Here is a 20,170-nt window from a genome sequence, read left to right as displayed (position 1 = left end):
GATTATGAATTAATTTTTTTGTGGACAGAGCTGTTGAAATAGGACTTTTAGGAACTATAACTTTTTAAGGAAGTGTGGTAAAACGTCCTTGCATATTTTCACCAGACTTCAGGAAAGACATAAATCAGTTTTCAAGGTCTAGGGCATCAGATTTATGTTTCTTTTTTAGTGTGGGTGTCACTTCTGCCTCTGCAAGCAGAACTTCTCAGGCCGCCATGTTTTTGTTTGGGTCACACAGGTTTGCCTGCTTGTATGGCTATGGAGTAGCCTGGCATCCACACCCAACACACCCGTTTTGGGTCTGGGTTGGGTAGGCTGGGGACAGGTGAGTCATGTCAGGCTAATTGACCCCCTATCGCAGTTTCACTGACCAAGCCACTCCTGAGTTTCTATTTGTTTTGTGGGAGGTCTGGACCATTCTTCAGGTGGGGGAAACTTCCCCAGGACAAACCATGGAGTCTCTGGACAAAAGGATGTCATCATTTTTCTCCTGAGCATTTTTTTTTAATGACTTGATTTTTTTTTTTAACAACTAAAAGACAATTATAACAACTTCAAAAACATGGCAGTGGACACTGTGGTGTGCTGCCCAGATGGAGCTCATCGTTTATGCCTCCTCCTCCAGCTGCTTGGAGAGGGAGGGTGGGTGACTGGCAGATCCCACTGAAGTCTCCCCTCCCTCCGATCACCCTCTGCTGAAGTGAGCAGCTTCATCCAAATCGATGTCGTCTTCCAAGAGACAGCCCATATCCAAAGCCTGGCCAGTGTCTTGGATTTGAGGACAGCTCTGTCAGGACCCTCACGGAATCTGCGGAGGCCTCTACAGTGACAGCCTCACAGTCAAGGCTTCCTTCTCTGTTCAATCCCGCCTCTTCATACCCCTACAGATGTTGCTCCAAGGGCATCCTCCAATAAGCCTCCTGCATGCTGATCTCCACTGCAGAGTCTGCCTTCCAGGGAAACCTGGCTTGTGGTGGTAAGAGTGGGTGCAAGAAAGCAGATGCTAAAGCTGGGTCACCCACCAGCTGGCTAGAAATAAGGAGCCCATGGTGGGTGGCTGGCGGAGCACGGATAAAGCCAGGCATGCAGCAGTAGTAGGAGTGGTGATGTTTTCTGGGAGGGCATGCCTTTGGAAGGGCATGCTTTGGCTGAGGTGATGGAACCAGTAATTTGAGAAGCAGGAGCAAGTTAATAATTATAAGGGTAATGGTATCAAACGGCTGTTCCTGGGGGCAAAGGAAGTTCTGGAGAAAGACAAGGAAAGGTTGAGGGTAATGAATGAGCAATTAAAGGCTAAGCAGAAAAGTCAGAGGGCCTCCTTGGCAGAGTACAGTGGCATGGGCGCATATCCCATAGCTGGAGGGTAGATGATGCCGAAACTCAGGTTCAAGATTTAAGCATAAAAGTAATAGGCCCAGAAAAAATTGAATTCCCCTTGGCAAGTCTGCTACACCTAAATTCAAGCTACAATTGGGAAAGCCCAAGGCCTTGCAGGACAACATGTGTCCCCAAAAGGTTCTGCCACTTTTGCCTTACTGACACTAGACCCATCATAACCCATTATAGCCAATAACAAACCATTAAGTCAAAACAAGTACCATCAGGGATACACTTAGATCTGCTAAGGAGAAAAGAGACTGTTCCTTGAAGGAGCTGTGGATCCTGGCTGATCTGTACCAGCAGATCAACGGGAGGTCAACGGGAAGCAGAATATAAAGTTGACTAAGAGAATATTAATATGGGAGCATTCTTTCTTTTTTCCCCTTGGCTACCCTGCATAGTCTGTGGAATCTTAGTTCCCCAACCAGGGATTGAACCTGAGCCCTTGGTAGTGAAAGTGCAGAGTCCTAACCACTGGGCCATCAGGGAACTCCCCAGCCAATGGGACTGTTAGAACCCCCCAGAACATGCCGCTCAGATGTCTCCTTGGCACTTGGAAAAGTGATGCCCACACTCAATGAGCAATAAATGCTGGAACTTCTTTTTTAGGCAGTGAAAAAAAGGAACCAAATGTCTTATAGAAGGGGGTATACTTGAGCAGATTTATTAAACGAGGCGGGAAATTGAATCAGGTTTACCATGTGCAGGCCAAGAGGACATTTACCAAAGTAGCAAGGCAGGATATGGTAAGAGGGATATAAGATTCACTGAGAAACGCACTGGGGGCTCTCCTTTATGGTCCAGAGCTCATGGTGAGAGGTGTCATTATAGAACTGAGCTCTTTGATGGGAATGATAACAGCCTGAAATATAAGAGGTCATGGGAGTGCCTTAACCATTAGAAACAAGGTACTTTCAGCTGTTGCAGTGACAGGCAACGCTGGAGAGGCAGCAAGAAAGGCCTGACCTACAGAAAGCTGCTGTTGTTGTCCTCAGTCACGTCTGACTCTTGGCTACCTCCATGGATTGCAGCACACCAGGCTTCCTGATCTTTCACCTTCTCCCGGAGCTTGCCCAAACTCATGTCCACTGAGTCAGTGATGTTATCCAACCATCTCATCCTCTGTCATCCCCTTCTCCTCCTGCCTTCAGTCTTTTCCAGCATCAGGGTCTTTTCCAATGAGGCCATCATGTGGCCAAAGTATGGAGGTTCAGCTTCAGCATCAGTCCTTCCAATGGATACTCAGAATTGATTTCCTTTAGGATTGACTTGTTTGATCTCCTTGCTGTCCAAGGAACTCTCAAGAGTCTTCTCCAACACCACAGTTCAGAAGCATCAATTCTTTGGCACTCGGCCTTCTTTATGGTCCAACTCTCATGTCCATACATGGCTACTGGAAAAACCATAGCTTTGACTAGATGGACCTTTGCCCACACAGAAAGCTGTGGAGATGGTTAATAGAACAGATCATCCTTATGGGCAAGGTAAATGGGTAACAACAAAAGTACTGTTCAATCTATCCAATCAAAATAATCAAGGATGAATGACCAAGAGGCTAAGGGCAGCTTCCTCAGTACAAACTCATGATCCCTCCCTCATGCAGTTTCTATATCTGAGTCAGTTTTCACTCCCAGAACTCTAGACTAAACCACAAAAGATATCTCGCATTAAGAAGACAGAATGACTCCGTCAGTTGACATCAGCTAGCCTCTTTGTTGTGCCTCAACTGTTGGCACAACAAAGTAGCCGCAATTGGAGGGATGGAAGGCAGGTATGGGCCCAACAGCCCCAGCTCCCACTCAGCAAGTCTCCTCTAGCTGCAGCTGCTTCCAAAGACCAGCACTATGTCCCTGGTACAGCACCACTTCTTGAAGAAGACCCAAATTAACTTCACTGAACTCCTACTCCAGAAGGGGCAACAATTCATCTTGATTGGAATCAAATAGTCCATGGGATGGATTTGGCAGTTGGGTGGCAGATGGATTTAGCAGTATAAGCTAGTATATATAGAATGGATAAACAACAACATCCTACTGGGTAGCACAGGGAACTATATTCAATATCTTGTGATAAACCATAATGGAAAAGAATATAAAAAAGAATGTGTATACATATATAACTGAATCATTTTGCTGTAGAGCAGAAATTAACACAACATTATAAGTCAACTATACTTCAATTTAAAAAGAAAAATTTTTTTAAATCCATACATTCCAGCTCTTGAGTTTGACTTTCCTATTTATAGGACCTGTTGCCCTGAAACAAATAGACTGCTAGATATTTCTCCAGCAAAGATGTGTTGATTCAGATCAGCAGAGAATTGAGGTTTGGGGTCTGCATGGCAAGCCACATGCAAGTCCCGAAACAGCAAGGGAAGGAGACCCCTTTTATAGAGGAGGAAAGGAAGTCGGGAGGACTGTAGTTTTGTTTTTGTTTTTGTTTTTTTTAAAGAAGAGTCTGAGGCTTTTCATTGACTGAGCCCTTGCTGGGAAAAAGGCCTGTCTTCTTCCTGTTGGGCTCTGCTATTGTAGCAGGGCATGAGAGCTCCCCCTTCTGGTCTCCCAACTCTACTTCATTGAGGTTCTTTAATAACTTGGGGGGCTTCCCTGGTGGCTCAGTTGGTAAAGAATCTGCCTGCAACACAGGCGATCTGGGTTTGATCCCTGGGTTGGGAAGATCCCCTGGAGAAGTCATGGCAACCCACTCCAGTATTCTTGCTTGGACAATCCCCATGGACAGAGGAGCCTGGTGTGCTGCGGTCCATCGGATCGTAAAGAGTCGGATACGACTGAGCGATTCAGCACATACACAATAATTTTTTACAGGCCTCAGCACCGTTTTTCAAGGGCTTACAAAGTGTTTAATCTGCTAAAAGGAGATCCTGCCAAAGATCACATTTGAGTAAGGGACGTACTTGGTAGGAAATAAAGTGTCGTAGTGGGTACCTGCCCATGGGGACGTGGCCCTCTTCTGAACTGTACCACACAGAAGAGAGTAATAGTTGTGGCAGAACTGAGAGACTGGCTGGGAGGCTGTACCTTAGAGTATATTCCCTAAATCCACCACCATTTTATGGTGTGGGGTCCCTGAAGGATAGAATACATGCGTCTGAGAACCAAGGCCTTGTCTCCCCACGCACCCAGAGACCTACTGGGAGAATCCTTTTCTCCTGTTCCTGAAACCCTGGGCTCTGAGGGCTTACAGATCTTGGCTCCCAGGAAGAGGCTGTTCCACCAGGGTGCACAGCAGGAATCCCATTCAAGTTTTGTCTACTGCCCAGTCACTTCAGCTTCCTCATACCAAGAAATGAGCAAACTTGGAAAGAAGTCACCTGCTCAAATAGGGAAAGAATCATCCTGAGGTAGGCCTGTTTTCTGTAACTGCAGAAAAACCCGAGTGAATTTTTTGGCCAACCCAATACAGTGGGGGCATGGGAGACTGTATTTGACCCCAGATGATCTACCTGGTACTTCCTTGCAGCAGCCTTAGCCTGAGAGGGGCAAAGTGACCAGGAGCTCAGACTCCTAAGGCCTAAGAGTCCTGGTCATCCTGCCTAGGAAAGCCACCTATACCAGCAAACATGCTCGCTCAGGGGGCGGGGACTTCAACGTGGACAGTATTGATAGAAGATGGAGATAACTGACTACTGAGTGGGTCTCAAAACCAGCTGCAGCGGTGGAGACTCGTTTTTCCCATTAACCTGTCTCTTAGAAGTTTCCCTTGAGGAAGGAGGTCCACCAGGCTGCAAAGAGCTGCCTCACCCAAAGCCACTGCAACTTCCCAGGAATGTTCCTCCTGGAATTCCACTCCGCCTCAGTCCAACTTTCCCTCAGGTGCTGATCCCAAGAAATCAAGAGGTAAAAAACCTCTTACATTCAAATTTCTATCTCTCTCTCTTTCATATATATATTTGTTATTGTTTGTTATCTTTCGGTATATGTACTTTGGTGTTCCTTATTTTTTAACTAAACATTATAAACTCTTTCACATATTATTTCACATATTACAGATTATTCCTAATTACAGTTTTAATGTCAGTATAACATTCCCTTCATTTGCTGTAGCATAATTTTTGGTTTGTTTTTTTTGGCCACATCACATAGCATGTGGGATCTTAGTGCCCTGTCCAGGGATCAAACTTGTGCCCTCTGCAAGGGAAAGTGCAGCATCTTTTTTTTTGCTACTAAAAGCTTTATTGTTTCCATTTGGTCCAAGGCTTGGGAGAGGGCTCCAGGGTGTTAAAAAGTTGCCCACTGGCTGCAGAGAGGGGCTTCAGGCAGAAGCCCTGATATTAGCCGGGCTCCTCAAAAACCATTGGGCTCCAGAGGCTCCCAGCTGTGCTTGAAGGTGAGCCTTTTGAAGAGATATTCGCCCAGCCCAGCCTGGGGACTAGCCAGCCTTCAAGGTTGATCAGGTGGTCACTCAGCTTCTTGATGAATTTCACCTCCTCATCTAGGAAGTGGTTCTCCAGGAAGTCATGGAAGTGGGGGGTCTGCTTGGGCAGAACCCAGGCCACGCAGATCCAAAAGGCCTAGTACAGGTTTCTCTCCAGCAGAAGGGTGGCTTCCATAGCACCCGGGGTTTTACCCCACTCATCTTGAGCTTCTGCACGTTCGGGAAGAAGGTCCTGGCGCCGCGCTGGTTTTGCATTTTCAAGAGGTGTTCATGCTTCCCCTTGGCCAATTCGAGGAAAAAGTGGCCCCTACCCTCCAGAGCCACATTGTTAAGGTTGAAAAGAGAATCCCAGAGATGGGTAGGTGTAGGAGGTCAGCAGGTGCATAGAGATGGTGGCCTGTATCTCAGTGAAATAATTCTGACAAATCTGGGAGCCCATGGTTGATTGGTAATAAGCAGTTTAGCTAAAAAAAAATTTTTTTAATGGTGTTGGCTGGACCTGGTGATCACAGACAGCTGAGTGGCTGATTCTGAAGGTTGCTACCAGGAAAAACATTGGAGGGTGGTCGGAAGCTGGAGCAAGGGGCGACCCTGTATCTGTTTGATGGGACCTTGGAGTGAGTGCACTGCTGAAAGTGTGGAGTCTTAACCACTGGACTTTCAGGGAAGTCTCTGTAACATAATTTTTAAAAATCATCTTGTATTGTTGGGCACTTAGATTTATTTATATTATAGAATATATCTTCCATAAAATCAGTATCTTCCTTCAGATGGTTATCTTCTTCAATTGATTTAAATCCTGTGTACTCAAGTGATCCAGTGGGAGGGTGTGAACCATCTATCTTGGGGGCCTGTGGTATTTGTTAACAAACTGCTTTCTCCAAAATGATAGCAATCTATCTTGTTGCATCAAGGAGGATTTCAGCATAATCCTCCCATCATTCAAAATGACCACAATAGACTTTGTTGGTAGAATCATAAATGTAAAACAGTATCTCATTATCATATTAGTTTGTTCTTGGTATCTTTTTGGAAAATCATAACTGAGGTTAAATTTATTGTTATTTGAATTTCCTCTTGTGTATTAATGTTCCTGGGATTATTGACATTTTTATAAATTGGAAGGCACACTCTCACCTCTGTCACCAAATTAGTGAATGGGTTTCTGATGAGTAAAACTCAAGTAGAAGCAAAGTCCTAATCTATTGCAAAGTGCACTGGACTTGGAGTCAGTGGATGCTGCTTTGAGTTCTGAGTCAGTTATGACTTGTGTTATGTTGAGAATGTTTTAGACCACCAATAAAATGGAGAGATCCCAAAGTAGGCCAGGCCTTATTTTGATTCCCCTCCCCCCTTTTTTGCAAAAAAGTTGGAAATGACAGAAAACAAAAATAGGAACTATGCAGAAGTATTTCAGTCCCTTGTTCTGCTCTACAAAATGCTGTATCCAGCAATATTCAGGGGACTTGCCTGGTGGTCCAGTGGTTAAGATTCCATGCTTCCAGTGCAGGGGGTGTGGGCTCAATCATTGGTCAGGGAACTGAGATCCGACATGCCCCACAGTACAGGCAAAAAAAAAAAAAAGTAACACCCAGAAGTATCCACCTTATTCTGCCCTTCACCTGAAGGTGGAATCTTCAATTGTCTACATTGTTCAGGCCACTGGGCTGTCCAGCATAGTAATATCAGTTTAAGCAGATGGTGTTTGGTGATAGAGGGGTTGGTGGGCATCTGAAGTGGAAATTTTGTTGGCAAAACAGAGAACCAGGCCAAGATGGGAAGGAGCTGTCACCTAAAAACATTATTTTATGTTTCACGGTCTCAAAAAATTTAAGATAAATAGGGCTGGTTGACATCAATGCCAGTTGACATTAACAGACACTTTGCAAATGATAGTTATTTTAGTCTATTTAGGATTAGATTATTAGTTTTTCTTTAATTTTTCAACAAACATTATTGAAGCACTAAGCTAAGTGCTAGAAACATAAAAAGGAATAAAACAGTTCCAGCCCTCAAGGAAGATCATAACTTATCAATGGAGACCACCATGTAAAAGATTATAACTACAGGTAATTCCCTGGCAGTCCAGTGGTTAGGACTCAGCACTTGCACTGCAGCAGTCCTGGGTTCAATTTCTGATCAGGAAACCAAGATCCCGCAAGCTGAGCGAGGTGGCCAAAAAAAGAGTAACAACTACAATAGGGCTTCCCAGGTGGCACAGTGGTAAAGAATCCACCTGCCAATGCAAGAGACGCAAGAGACACAGGTTCAATTCCTGGGTGGGGAAGATCCCCTGGAGTAGAAAGTGGCAACCCGCTCCAGTATTCTTGCTGGAAAATCCCATGGATAGAGGAGCCTGGCAGTCTACAGTCCATGGGGTCGCAAAGAGTTGGACATGACTGAGTGAGCAAACACACACTACAAGACTGTGTAATAACCACAGCCATCAAAATATACTCGATGACTTTCTTCTCGTTGTGAGTTATATATTTTAGAGTTTTAGTGTTCTAAAGTATCTTGTACTTTTAAATATTAACCAAAGAAGTTTGAGGCTGAAAACTTGGAAAAGAGGCTAAGATATCATGATCTGAAAGGGTGAGAGATAAATAGATGCCCCTAAGATAGTGGTCAATTTGGTATTAATAACTTCATTCCAGTTGATCCTTGAACAGTATGGGTACCTACCCTCCTGCAGCCAAAAATCTGCATATAATTTATAGCTGACTCTCTACATTCATGGATTCAATCAACGTCGGATTGTGTAGGACTGTAGCATTTACTATTGAAAAAAAAATCCATGTATACATGGATGCACACAGGGGTTCAAACTCACGTTGTTCAAGGGTCAACTGTATTCTGTGATGTTCCAGTAAGAACACAGAGACTGGCCAGCAAGCCATGCTAATAGTTACACAAGGCATTGGTGTGGGACTAACAAGTAAGAGAGAGAAAGGTGTGAAAAGAACTGGAGGGCATTGAGAGACTGCAGTCCTTGTTAGTAAAAATGCCAAGAAGGAAAGAAAAGCCAGGGTCCCACAGGAAAGGAGCAAAGCAAGGCATGGTGGCTCCATCACGGACTGGATTCTAATTCCAGGCTCTCTCTTTCTCTATTTATGTGTTCGTCCTTGCAGAAGTTGTACAACCTTTCAGATCTTCAGTTTCCTCATTTGTAAAACAGAGATGTAGCAGTGTCCTCTGCACAGAATTCTCATGAGGATAAAAGGATAGAAAGCATCTAAGTGCTTGGCCCGATCCCAGGCACACAGTGTCTGCTCAATAAGAGCTGGGATTTTGTGTTACCATTATTTTTCTCTCTTATCTTACAAGTAGCAAGATGGTGCAACAGGGAACATTGGTGGGGCATTTCCTCTTTCACAGCAGCAAATAACAGAGAAACCACACTTTCAGGTCGTGTCGATAGTCCTTGAAGATGTCCTGAGAAAATGTCAAGTTAGACCCCAAGGGTGTCCCAGACTCAGGTGTCCAAAGACCATCTATTACTATTTCTCACCCTATCTCTCTAACCTGCAGCCAGCAGAAGTGAAGGCATCTTGGTGACTTACAGCAACCATCTGCAGAGGGGACAAAGGTGCTTTCTGTTCTGGTGGGAGGAAGAAATAATGAGCTGTTTTGTATTGCAAGCCTCACAGTCAGAATGTCAGGGCTGGCTGCTTGCCCTGACCTGAATGGCCGCCAATAACCCATTTTAATGGGTTTAATCCATTAAATTTAATCCCTCTCAAATTCTTAAAAGTGGCTTCAAAATGATTGTGAGAGTTTGGGGGGCAACTTTTGAGCCTTAAATATGCACAAATAAATTAGGTGTCTATTTAATATTGGGCTTGCTAGTCTGTATTTGCAATACAACTGATAGGATATATGCATTATTTACAGTGCCCTGTGTATTCAATTTTGTAAGATTTATGAGATGGTGGATGTGTTTGTACTTGAGTTAAATTAGAAATAGTGGTTGTCATCTATCATGTAAATACAATTTAAACCTCAAGGCCACACTTTCCCATTTTTATAGCGAAGGGTCTTTATCCTTCAAGATCATGCTTGGGTCACTAAATTGCATCCTGGCTTAACCAGTACATTTTCACTAGGTGTCCACATGAATCTAAACATCATCATGGATGTCTTTTCTGCAATGTGGCTTTTATACTCTGGAAAATTCTATGACCTTCCCAATATTAAAAAGAAAAAAAAAAATCCTGTTTGTGCTTAAATTAGCCAGAATTGACTTCTGTTGCTTATTGCAGAGAATCCTGACTGATATATACCTTTCATTTATCATTTTTCATGTAAAATGTGAGGAGTGTTAATTAAACATTACTAGCCCTAAATTGAGCATTAAAATGTTAAGTAGTGAAAGTGTTAGTCGCTTAGTCATGTGTGACTTTTTGGGACTCCTTGGACTGTAGCCCACCAGGCTCCTCTGTCCATGAAATTCTCCAGGCAAGAATACTAGAGTGGGTTGCCATTTCCTTCTCCAGGGGGTCTTCCCAACCCAGAGATCAAACCTGGGTCTCCCGCATTGCAGGCAGATTCTTTACCATCTGAGCCACGAGGGAGGCCCCAAAACGTTAAGTAGGTAGTCCAATTATCTTTCTTGCAAATAATTACCACAAAAATTACCGCACATTTAAAAATGAAATTAGGCCACTTTTCATCATTCTTCTCCTATTTTCTTTCAAAGAAATCTATTGTCACAACCCAACTTCAGTTGACAATCTGAAGGGCAGGAGGCCAGGAGCTGAGAGACAGACAGGCTGAAATGCAAGACCTTGAATGAGGTCAGGTTTGGAAAAGGAAGGTAAGAATGCAGCAAGTGTCTGAGTCTGTTTGAACTGTTCGGACTGTGTCAGAACAAAATACACAGACTGAGACTTAATCAACAGACATTTATTTCTCACATTCTAAAGACTGGGAAGTGCAAGATCAAGGTGTTAGCAAAGGTAGGCTTCATTCTGAGGGAGGCCTCCTTTCTTGACTTTTGACTTGTAGGTGACCACCATCTCGCTGAGTGCTCACAGAACCTTTTCTTTGCATGCATGGGATGGGGGCAAGGATGAGGGAGGTGGGGAGGGCTCTTTTGTGCCTTTCCTTCTTTTTTCTTATAATGATTTTTTAAAATATTTATTTATTTGGCTGAATTGAGTCTTGGTTGTGACACTTCTGATCTTTGTTGTGGCATCCAGAATCTTTAGTTGTAGTATGTGGGATCTAATTCCCTGACCCAGGCTCCCTGCATTGGGAATTTGGAGTCTTAGCTGCTGGACCACCAGGGAAGTCCTCTTATAAGGGCACTAATCCTACTATGAGGGCCCCACTCTCATGACTTCAACTAATCCTAAATATCTCCTGAAGGCCCATCCTCAAATACTATCATATGGGAGGTTAAAGCTTCAACATGCACATTTTGGGATGGCATCATTCAGTCCATAGCAAAAGTTATACAGAAAAGCGGGACAAGACTTGAAGAAAATAAACACTTTTTTTTAAAAGTAGTGAAATCGTGCAGAAAAGAGCAAGGACTTCAGACTCAGACAGAATTGGGCTGAATCCCATTTACTAACTGTGTGACCTTGGACAAGTTACTTAACATCTCTAAGCCTCAGTTTTCACAGCTGTAAAATGAAGATAAATGGGCATTCATTACAGGATTGTAGTAAGAATTAATGAGATAGAGGTTTAAAGTACCTGGACCAAAGAAAAGGGCTTTTCCAAGTTCTGACAGAGCACAGCTGGTACAGGTATATTGCTCATGTGCAGAAGTTGTGATGGTAATGGGTGATGGAGTTTAACGCTGAAATCTGCTGTTTCATGAACACTGATCTCAGTAAGTGGGAGGGAGGACCGGACAACTTCTCCAGGACCTTGCAGTTCTGAAGTCCCGTGAATTCACATATATCCACACACTGATGAGGAAGCAGATATACTCATCTCATCTGCTCTGTTGTTACTATCAACTTGTGCTCAGCACTCTTACAAATACCATCTCATTTATTTTTCACTATTATCTTACCACCTAAGAATAATGGTAGCTACTACTAGTCCTATTGGTTCTATTTGGCAGATGGGCAAACTGAAGCTCAGAGAATTGGATCAATTAGCCCAACATCATATTTCTAGAAAATCATGGGATGTGGATTTGCATTCAGGACCTCCTGGCTCCCACCTCAGAACACCTTACCTGGTCTGACTTTCATGATGTTGGATACACATCATACAAATATCAGTAGGAAGATACCAAAGCACAAAAAGTGTGGGATACTATAAGGGAAGGCATGCTTGCCTTTAAATGAGCTATGTCTCCAAGCCTGGACCAATTCCAGCTGGGATACCAATAGAATTTATATATGAGAAGGTCATTGGCAGGTTTCCAGGGACTATGGAGCCAGGGAGGGATGCCAGAGGACTGTCAATGGGCACACACTGTTCCAATTTGGGAGAGGGGGAAGAAAGCTGATTCTTCCAATGGTAGGAGCCAGTCCTGGGCAAATTCTTGAAGGGCATTTCATGAACATCAAAAAGGGGAAGGAAATCATTAGTAGGTGCCAGCATGTTCTCCCTGAGAAGACATTATTCCAGATGAATCTCAGTGGGATTTTTTTATAGGGTAAAAGAATTGTATTTTTTTATTTAGACAATGTCTTATGCTTATTAGAATGAGCATTTATGGACTCAAAGCAAGTTGGAATTTTTTTCAAATTAATAAAGAATTTAAATTTTCCTTGTTTTCAGGAAAAAATGTAATTTTTTGGCTGTTTACTTAAAATAATTGAGATAATTGTATATTTACATGCCGTTGTAAGAAATAAAACAGAGAGCTCTTCTGTACACTATCCAGTTTGTCCCAGTGGTTATAGTTTGCAAAACTACAGTATATTTTACAATCAAGTTAATGATATAACCTGCTGATCTTATTCTGACTTCTCCAGTTTTACTTGTACTCATCTGTATGTGTGTATTAAATTCTATACAATTTCATCACCTATGCAGTATTGCTCATCTACCATTGCAGTCTACCAGACCACCTTATCTGCCTCCTGAGAAATCTGTATGCAGGTCAAGAAGCAACAGTTAGAACTGGACGTGGAACAACAGACTGGTTCCAAATCAGGAAAGGAGTACATCAAGGCTGTATATTGTCACCCTGCTGATTTAACTTATATGCAGAGTACATCACGCGAAATGCCGGGCTAGATGAAGCACAAGCTAGAATCAAGATTTCTGGGAGAAGTATCAATTATACACAGATGACACCACGCTTATGGCAGAAAGTGAAGAGGAACTAAAGAGCCTCTTGATGAAAATAAAAGAGGAGAGTCAAAGAGTTGGCTTAAAACTCAACATTAAGAAAACTAAGATCATGGCATCCGGTCCCATCACTTCATGGCAAATAGATGGGGAAACAATGGAAACAGTGAGAGACTTTATTTTGGGGGGCTCCAAAATTACCACAGATGGTGACTGCAGCCATGAAATTAGAAGACACTTGCTCCTTGGAAGAAAAGCTATGCCCAACCTAGAAAGCATATTAAAAAGCAGAGACATTACTTTGCCAACAAAGGTCTGTCTAGTCAAAGCTATGGTTTTTCCAGTAGTCATGTACGGATGTGATAGTTGGACCATAAAGAAAGCTGAGCGCTGAATAACTGATGCTTTTGAACTGTGGTGTTGGAGAAGACTCTTGAGAGACCCCTGGAGTGCAAGGAGATCCAACCAGCCAATCTTAAAAGAAATTAGCTCTGAATAGTCATTGGAAGGACTGATGCTGAAGTTGAAGCTCCAATACTTTGGCCACCTGATGCAAAGAACTGACTTACTGGAAAAGACCCTGATGCTGGGAAAGGTTGAAGGCAGTACAAAAAGGGGACAACAGAGGAAGAGATGGCTTGATGGCATCACTGACTGGATGGACATGAGTTTTAGCAAGTTCTGGGAGTTGGTGATGGATAGGGAAGTCTGGTGTGCTGCAGTCCATGGGGTCACATAGAGTTGGACACAACTGAGCGACTGAGCTGAACTGACCATTGCAGTCAAGGTAGTGAATAGCTCCACATCAAAAATAATTTTAATGGAGGAGATGGAATTTTAAGTAAGTTTTGAAGGACAAAGGAAAGAAGAGAGTATTTCAGAGTAAGGAAGAGAAAGAAATCAGAGACATGGATGAATTTAGGAGGGAGGGCACCAGCTCTCTTAAAGGGAGGGATGGCTAATGAGAGGAGAGTGGTAATCACATTAGTTAAATAAGATGCATGGCCACATTATAAATGGCCTGAACATCAGGTACCATATCACTTGTATTTAAAAATAGGGACCTCTCTGACGGTCCAGTGGTTAGGATTTGGTGCTTTCACTGCTAGGTCACGCCTCAATCCCTGGCTGGCAAACCAAGATCTCACAAGCTGCATGGCACAGCCCCCCAAAATAAAAATAGTACACCAGCTAATTCTCAGATGGCATTCAGATATTCATTCCTGTGGCCAATGGCACAAAGAGGCATCAGTGTTTTTGCACCTGCTATTCTCTTTACACAAAACACTTTTCTCCAGGGACTTCCCTGGTAGTCCAGTGGCTAAGACTCTGTGACTCTGTGCTACCAATACAGAGGGCCCAGGTTCGATCCCTGGTTAGGGAACTAGATTCCACACACAGCAACTAAAAGAGCTTGTGTGCTGCAACAAAGACCAGGCATAGCCAAGTAAATAAATAAATATTAAAAAAAAAAAAAAAACCCAACCAAACAATCCACTCGTTTCCAGATACTTAGATCTCACTGCATTTCATTATTCAGGTCTCAGATTAAAGGTCAACTCTGCAAGGGAGCCTTCCCTGATCACCCACCCTATGGTGCCCAGCCTGCTCACTCTGCTTTACCTTCCCTCTTTCATTTCTTTTCATTTATTATTTAAAAAATATTATGTATGTGTTTAATTACTTGTTTATTATTTCTTCCCTGCCCTAGCATATATATGCACTATGCGAAAAGAAATCTTGACTGTTTTGCTTACAGCTGTATGCAACTGCCAACCACAGCTCCAGCACACAGCAGGTGCTTAATAATTGTGAAATGAATAAACAGGCTGCCTGTAGAAGTTGTGGCATATACAGCTTTGAAGCCTCCTTGGTCTTGCATCCCTCTTCCTATTTTTCCTTCCTATTCTCTCTGTCTTTGTGGCTGAATAGCAAGAGGATAGAAGGGTATTATTTGTCAATCTGTGATCAGACCCCATAATAGGCCATTAAATGATTTATAGATTTTGCGCCCATCCTAAGCACTAGATGGCACCCAGAGAGCTCCTACCTTCAAAGAGCTCAGAGCATAGTGTGGAAGACATGTGTGGAAAAGGAATGCTGTCAGCCATCCCACCATCAAGCCATCAACCAATACAGCTGACCCTGATGGTACATCCTTTGGGAGATTTAGGATGGAAAAAAAACAGGACAGTGGCCCTACATAGTTAAGATGCATATCAAAGGGTTCATTTCAATGAGCCCAGACTCTTGCATCTTCCAATATATAGAAAAGCACTACAATTATTTACTTGAGATATCTGGGTGTTTTTTTTGTGTGTGTGTGTGATTAGCAGCAATCTATTGATGTTCAGTTGTAGGGTTTTTTTCTCCCAACAAAATCAATCTATCCTGGCTCTTCCATTATCTCTTTGAAGCAGATCCTCAGAGTATCTGAGAGGCTATCTCCCAGGCTATAGTCTTCAGTAAGTTTTCCAAATAAAACTTTTGTTGTTGTTTTGGTTTTGTTCCCCAAATAAAACAACTTGAAACTCAAGTTGTGTTTTTCTGTAATCAACACAGGCATATAAAGTTACAGTAATCAAGAAAAGTGCAACAATGAAGGCATGAACTAGGTGCAGTGCTGCATCACTTAGCATCTAAGTCAGAAAAGGATTCACAGAGGAGGAACCACTGAGATTAGAACTGGAAACAAGAGTAGGTATTTACCAGGTAATCAGTCAGAATGAGGGCAGCTTTACATATTCTGAAAGATAACTTTATCCCTCTTACCACCATTTTTCTTTTCTTTCTTTTCTCTCCACCCTTCTTTTTCCTTTCCTTACTTACTATCATTTAATAATTTCTGAGCATCTATATCTCTGTGGAGAGATGCAAAAAGGCAGACTTAATTCCCAGACTTCAAGGCATTCCAAGGCACAGACACCAGAGTCCCCACTCTGGAATTATACCCTGAGTCCAAATCCCAGCTCCACGAGTTCACTAGCTTTGTGACCTGTGAAAGAACGTGACCTCTCTGGGCATCAGCTTCTTCACCCATAAAATGGAGATAATAACAGTACTAACCTCACTGTTCCTTGTGTATGGTTCAGTTCAGTTCAGTCGCTCAGTCAAGTCCAACTCTTTGTGATCCCATGGACTGCAGCACACCAGGCTTCCCTGTCCATCACCAACTCCCGGAGCTTGCTCAAGCTCATGTCTCTTCAAGCCAGTGATGCCATCCAACCACCTCATCCTCTGTCATCCTCTCTCCACCCGCCTTCAACCTTTCCTCACATCAGAGTCTTTTCCAATGAGTCAGTTCTTCACGTCAGGTGGCCAAGGTATTAGAGCTTCAACTTCAGCATCAATCCTTCCAATGACCATTCAGGACTGATTTCCTTTAGGATTGACTGGTTAGATCTCCTTGTGGCCCAAGGGCCTCTCAAGAGTCTTCTTCAACACCACAGTTAAAAAGCATCAACTTTTTGGTGCTCGGCTTTCTTTATGGTCCAACTCACATCCATACCTGACTGCTGGAAAAACTATAGCTTTAACTAGACAGACCTTTGTTGGTAAAGTAATCTGTCTGCTTTTTACTATGCTGTCTAGGTTGGTCATAGCTTTTCTTCCAAGGAGCAAGCATCTTTTAATTTCATGGCTGCAGTCACCATCTGCAGTGAAAGGCTATCAATGTTTCCATTGTTTCCCTATCTATTTGCCATGGATGCCATGATCTTAGTTTTTTGAATACTGAGTTTTAAGCCAGCTTTTTCACTCTCCTCTTTCATTTTCATCAAGAGGCTCTTTAGTTTCTCTTCACTTTCTGCCATAGGGTGGTGTCATTTGCATATCTGAGGTTATTGATATTTCTCCCAGCAATCTTGATTCCAGCTTGTGCTTCATCCAGCCTGGCATTTTGCATGATATACTCTGCATAAAAGTTAAATAATCAGGGTGACAATATATAGCCTTGATATACTCCTTTCCTGATTTGGAACCAGTCTGTTGTTCCATGTCCAATTCTAACTGCTTCTTGATCTGCATACAGATTTCTCAGGAGGCAGGTAAGGTGGTCTGGTATTCCCATCTCTTGAAGAATTTTCCATAGTTTGTTGTGATCCAGACAGTCAAAGCCTTTAGCATAGTCAATGAAGCAGAAGTAGATGTTTTTCTGGAATTCTCTTGCTTTTTCTATGATCCAGTGGATGTTGGCAATTTGATTTCTGGTCCTCTGCCTTTTATAAATCTAGCTTGAACATCTGGAAGTTCTCAGTTCACATACTGTTGAAGCCTAGCTTGGACAATTTTGAGAATTACTTTGCTAGCGTGTGAGATGAGTACAACTGTGCAGGAGTTTGAGCATTCTTTGGCATTGCCTTTCTTTGGCATTGGAATAAAAACCTGACCTTTTCCCGTCCTGTGGCCACTGCAAAGTTTTCCAAATTTGCTGGCATATTGAGTGCAGCACTTTCACAGCATTGTCTTTTAGGATTTGAAGTAGCTTAGCTGGAATTCTATCACTTCCACCAGCTTGGTTCGTAGTGATGCTTCCTAAAGCCCACTTCATCTGGCTCTAGGTGAGTGATCACACCATCATGGTTATCTGGGTCATGAACATCTTTTTTGTATAGTTCTTCTGTATATTCTTGCCACCCCTTCTTAGTCTCTTCTGCTTCTGTTAGGTCCATACCGTCCCTGTCTGTTATTGTGCCCATCTTCGCAAGAAATGTTCCCTTGGCAGCTCTAATTTTCTTGAAGAAATCTCTAGTTTTTTCCATTCTACTCTCTTCCACTATTTCTTTGCATTGATCACTTAGGAATACTTTATCTCTCCTTGCTATTCTTTGGAACTCTGCATTCAAATGGGTATATCTCTCTTTTTCTCCTTTGCTTTTCTCTTCTCTTCATAGCTATTTGTAAGGCCTCCTCAGACAACCATTTTGCCTTTTTGCATTTTTTTTTCTTAGGGATGGTTTTGATCATGGCCATCTGTACAATGTTACAGACCCTGTCCACAGTTCTTCAGGCACTCTATCAGATCTAATCCCTTAAATCTATTTGTCACTTCCACTGTATAATCATAAGGGATTTGATTTAGGTCATACCTGAATGGTCTAGAGGTTTTTCCCACTTTCTTCAATTTAAGTCTGAATTTTGCAATAAAGAGATCATGCTCTGAGCCACAGTCAGCTCCCAGTCTAGTTTTTGCTGACTGTATAGAGCCTCTCCATCTTTGGCTATAAGGAATATAATCAGTCTGATTTTGGTGGTGACCATCTATGATGCCCGTGTGTAGAGTAGTCATCTCTCATGTTGCTGGAAGAGGGTGTCTGCTATCATCAGTGCGTTCTCTTGGCAAAACTCTGTTACCCTTTGCCCTGCTTCATTTTGTACTCCAAGGCCAAACTTGCCTGTTACTCCAGGTATCTCTTGACTTCCTACTTTTGCTTCCAGTTCCCTATAATGAAAAGGACATGTTTTTTGGGTGTTAGTTCTAGAAAGTCTTGTAGGTATTCATAGAACTGTTCAACTTCAGCTTCTTTGGAATTAGTGGTTGGGGCATAGACTTGGATTACTGTCATAGTGAATGATTTGCCTTGGAAACGAACAGAGATCATTCTTTCATTTTTGAGATTGCCCCCAACTACTGCATTTCAGACTCTTTTGTTGACTATGAGGGCTACTCCATTTCTGTTAAGGGATTCTTGCCCACAGTACTAGATATAATGGTCATCTAAATTAAATTTACCCATTCCCATCCATTTTAGTTCACTGATTCCTAAAAGGTCAATGTTCACTCTTGCCAACTCCTGTTTGACCACTTCCAATTTACCTTGATTCATGGACCTAACATTCCAGGTTGCTATGCAACATTGTTCTTTACAGCACTGGGTTTTATTTCCATCACCAGTCACATCCACAACTGGACATTGTTTTTGCTTTGGCTCAGCCTCTTCATTCTTTCTGGAGGTATTTCTCCACTTTTCTCCAGTAACATATTGGGCACCTACCGACCTGGGGAGTTCATCTTTTGTGTATGGTAAATATTCAATAGAGAGAATTGTTATTATTTTCAACAAACTATTAAGTCATGGGACTAGAAGAGGGCACAGGATAGAATGAAGCACAGGATACCAATGTTAATAACCATATCCTTTCACAGGTCTTCTAACAGTCTTTTATCAACTCCTTTTATTTTGATGAAGTAGTTAAATTTCTTTAACTGTCATCTATGACCATATTCATTTCCTTGTCTCTTCAGTTTCCTTTGGTTTTATATCAATTGATGGCTTCAACTTGACTTCCTAAAATATTTTCTCAAGACTTGGGAGAGGCAGGGCAAGGTTCCAAAGAGTCCCTGGGAGGTATGAGAGTAGGCTAAGTGCAGAAGATGAGGGTCAGCCTTCTGGGAAGGAGTGCTCCCAGGGGGCAGAGAGCTAGGGCAGAGGCCCACACTCAAATTCCCTCAGGGACTGGACAGGAAGCAACATGTGCATCTGGTGTGGTAAGGATAGCATCTAATGTATCTAATAACTGTCTTCTGCTAAAATGTGATGAAATAAAGGTCCAGGGTTGATGAAAAGAATGAATCTTTTTTCCCCCAAAGCTGGAAATCCAGATTTTATAACAAATCTCCTAATATTTTAGTATTAGCAATTAACTTTTAAAAATTAAAAGAACATAAGACCACAGACAGATCTGACACAGGGGGTAAGGGGGCAGGGCACAACCTTTAAAGGGCACAACACAGCCATTGAGGATACAACATAAACTGGTTAGAACCAAATAGACTGATTAGGCCCAAGATGGCAGCAAGATTTGACTTTTAGTAGACTTTGAGCCTCAGTATACACTCATTGTAATTCATCAGCATATGCTAACTGACACACCCACAGGTGCCAAGACAGTTGTGAGGCTGACCATAAAAGGTTCCAAGTGGGTGGTGGCCCAATTTCTAGAAATCTCCACTTCTTTACCCCAAGATAGTTGCAATAATCCTCCCCCTGATTAGCCTGTGAAATTATCCAGCTCATAAAAACTAACTACCTCATATTTTGGGGACCATTCTCACTTTCTGAGACAGACCTCATTCTGCCTACGGACTGTGTATCTCCGCTTTCACTTTTCTATGGCTCCGTTCTTGAATTCT

General features: G+C 42.6%; 1 long non-coding RNA gene across 1 annotated transcript in view; it reads right to left on the bottom strand.

The window, feature by feature from the left end:
* LOC133059579 (uncharacterized) overlaps positions 1-20,170 on the bottom strand; it is a 58,375-nt gene that overhangs the window by 18,482 nt on the left and 19,723 nt on the right. The window contains exon 3 of the long non-coding RNA XR_009693585.1: positions 16,105-18,478. This is a non-coding gene — a long non-coding RNA (uncharacterized LOC133059579). The remainder of the gene's footprint in view (positions 1-16,104; positions 18,479-20,170) is intronic.

This window comes from Dama dama, chromosome 7 (genome assembly GCF_033118175.1).
Source record: "Dama dama isolate Ldn47 chromosome 7, ASM3311817v1, whole genome shotgun sequence".
NCBI lineage: Eukaryota > Metazoa > Chordata > Mammalia > Artiodactyla > Cervidae > Dama > Dama dama.
Note: the sequence above shows the minus strand (reverse complement) of the source record. Positions and strands in the feature narration are given on the sequence as shown.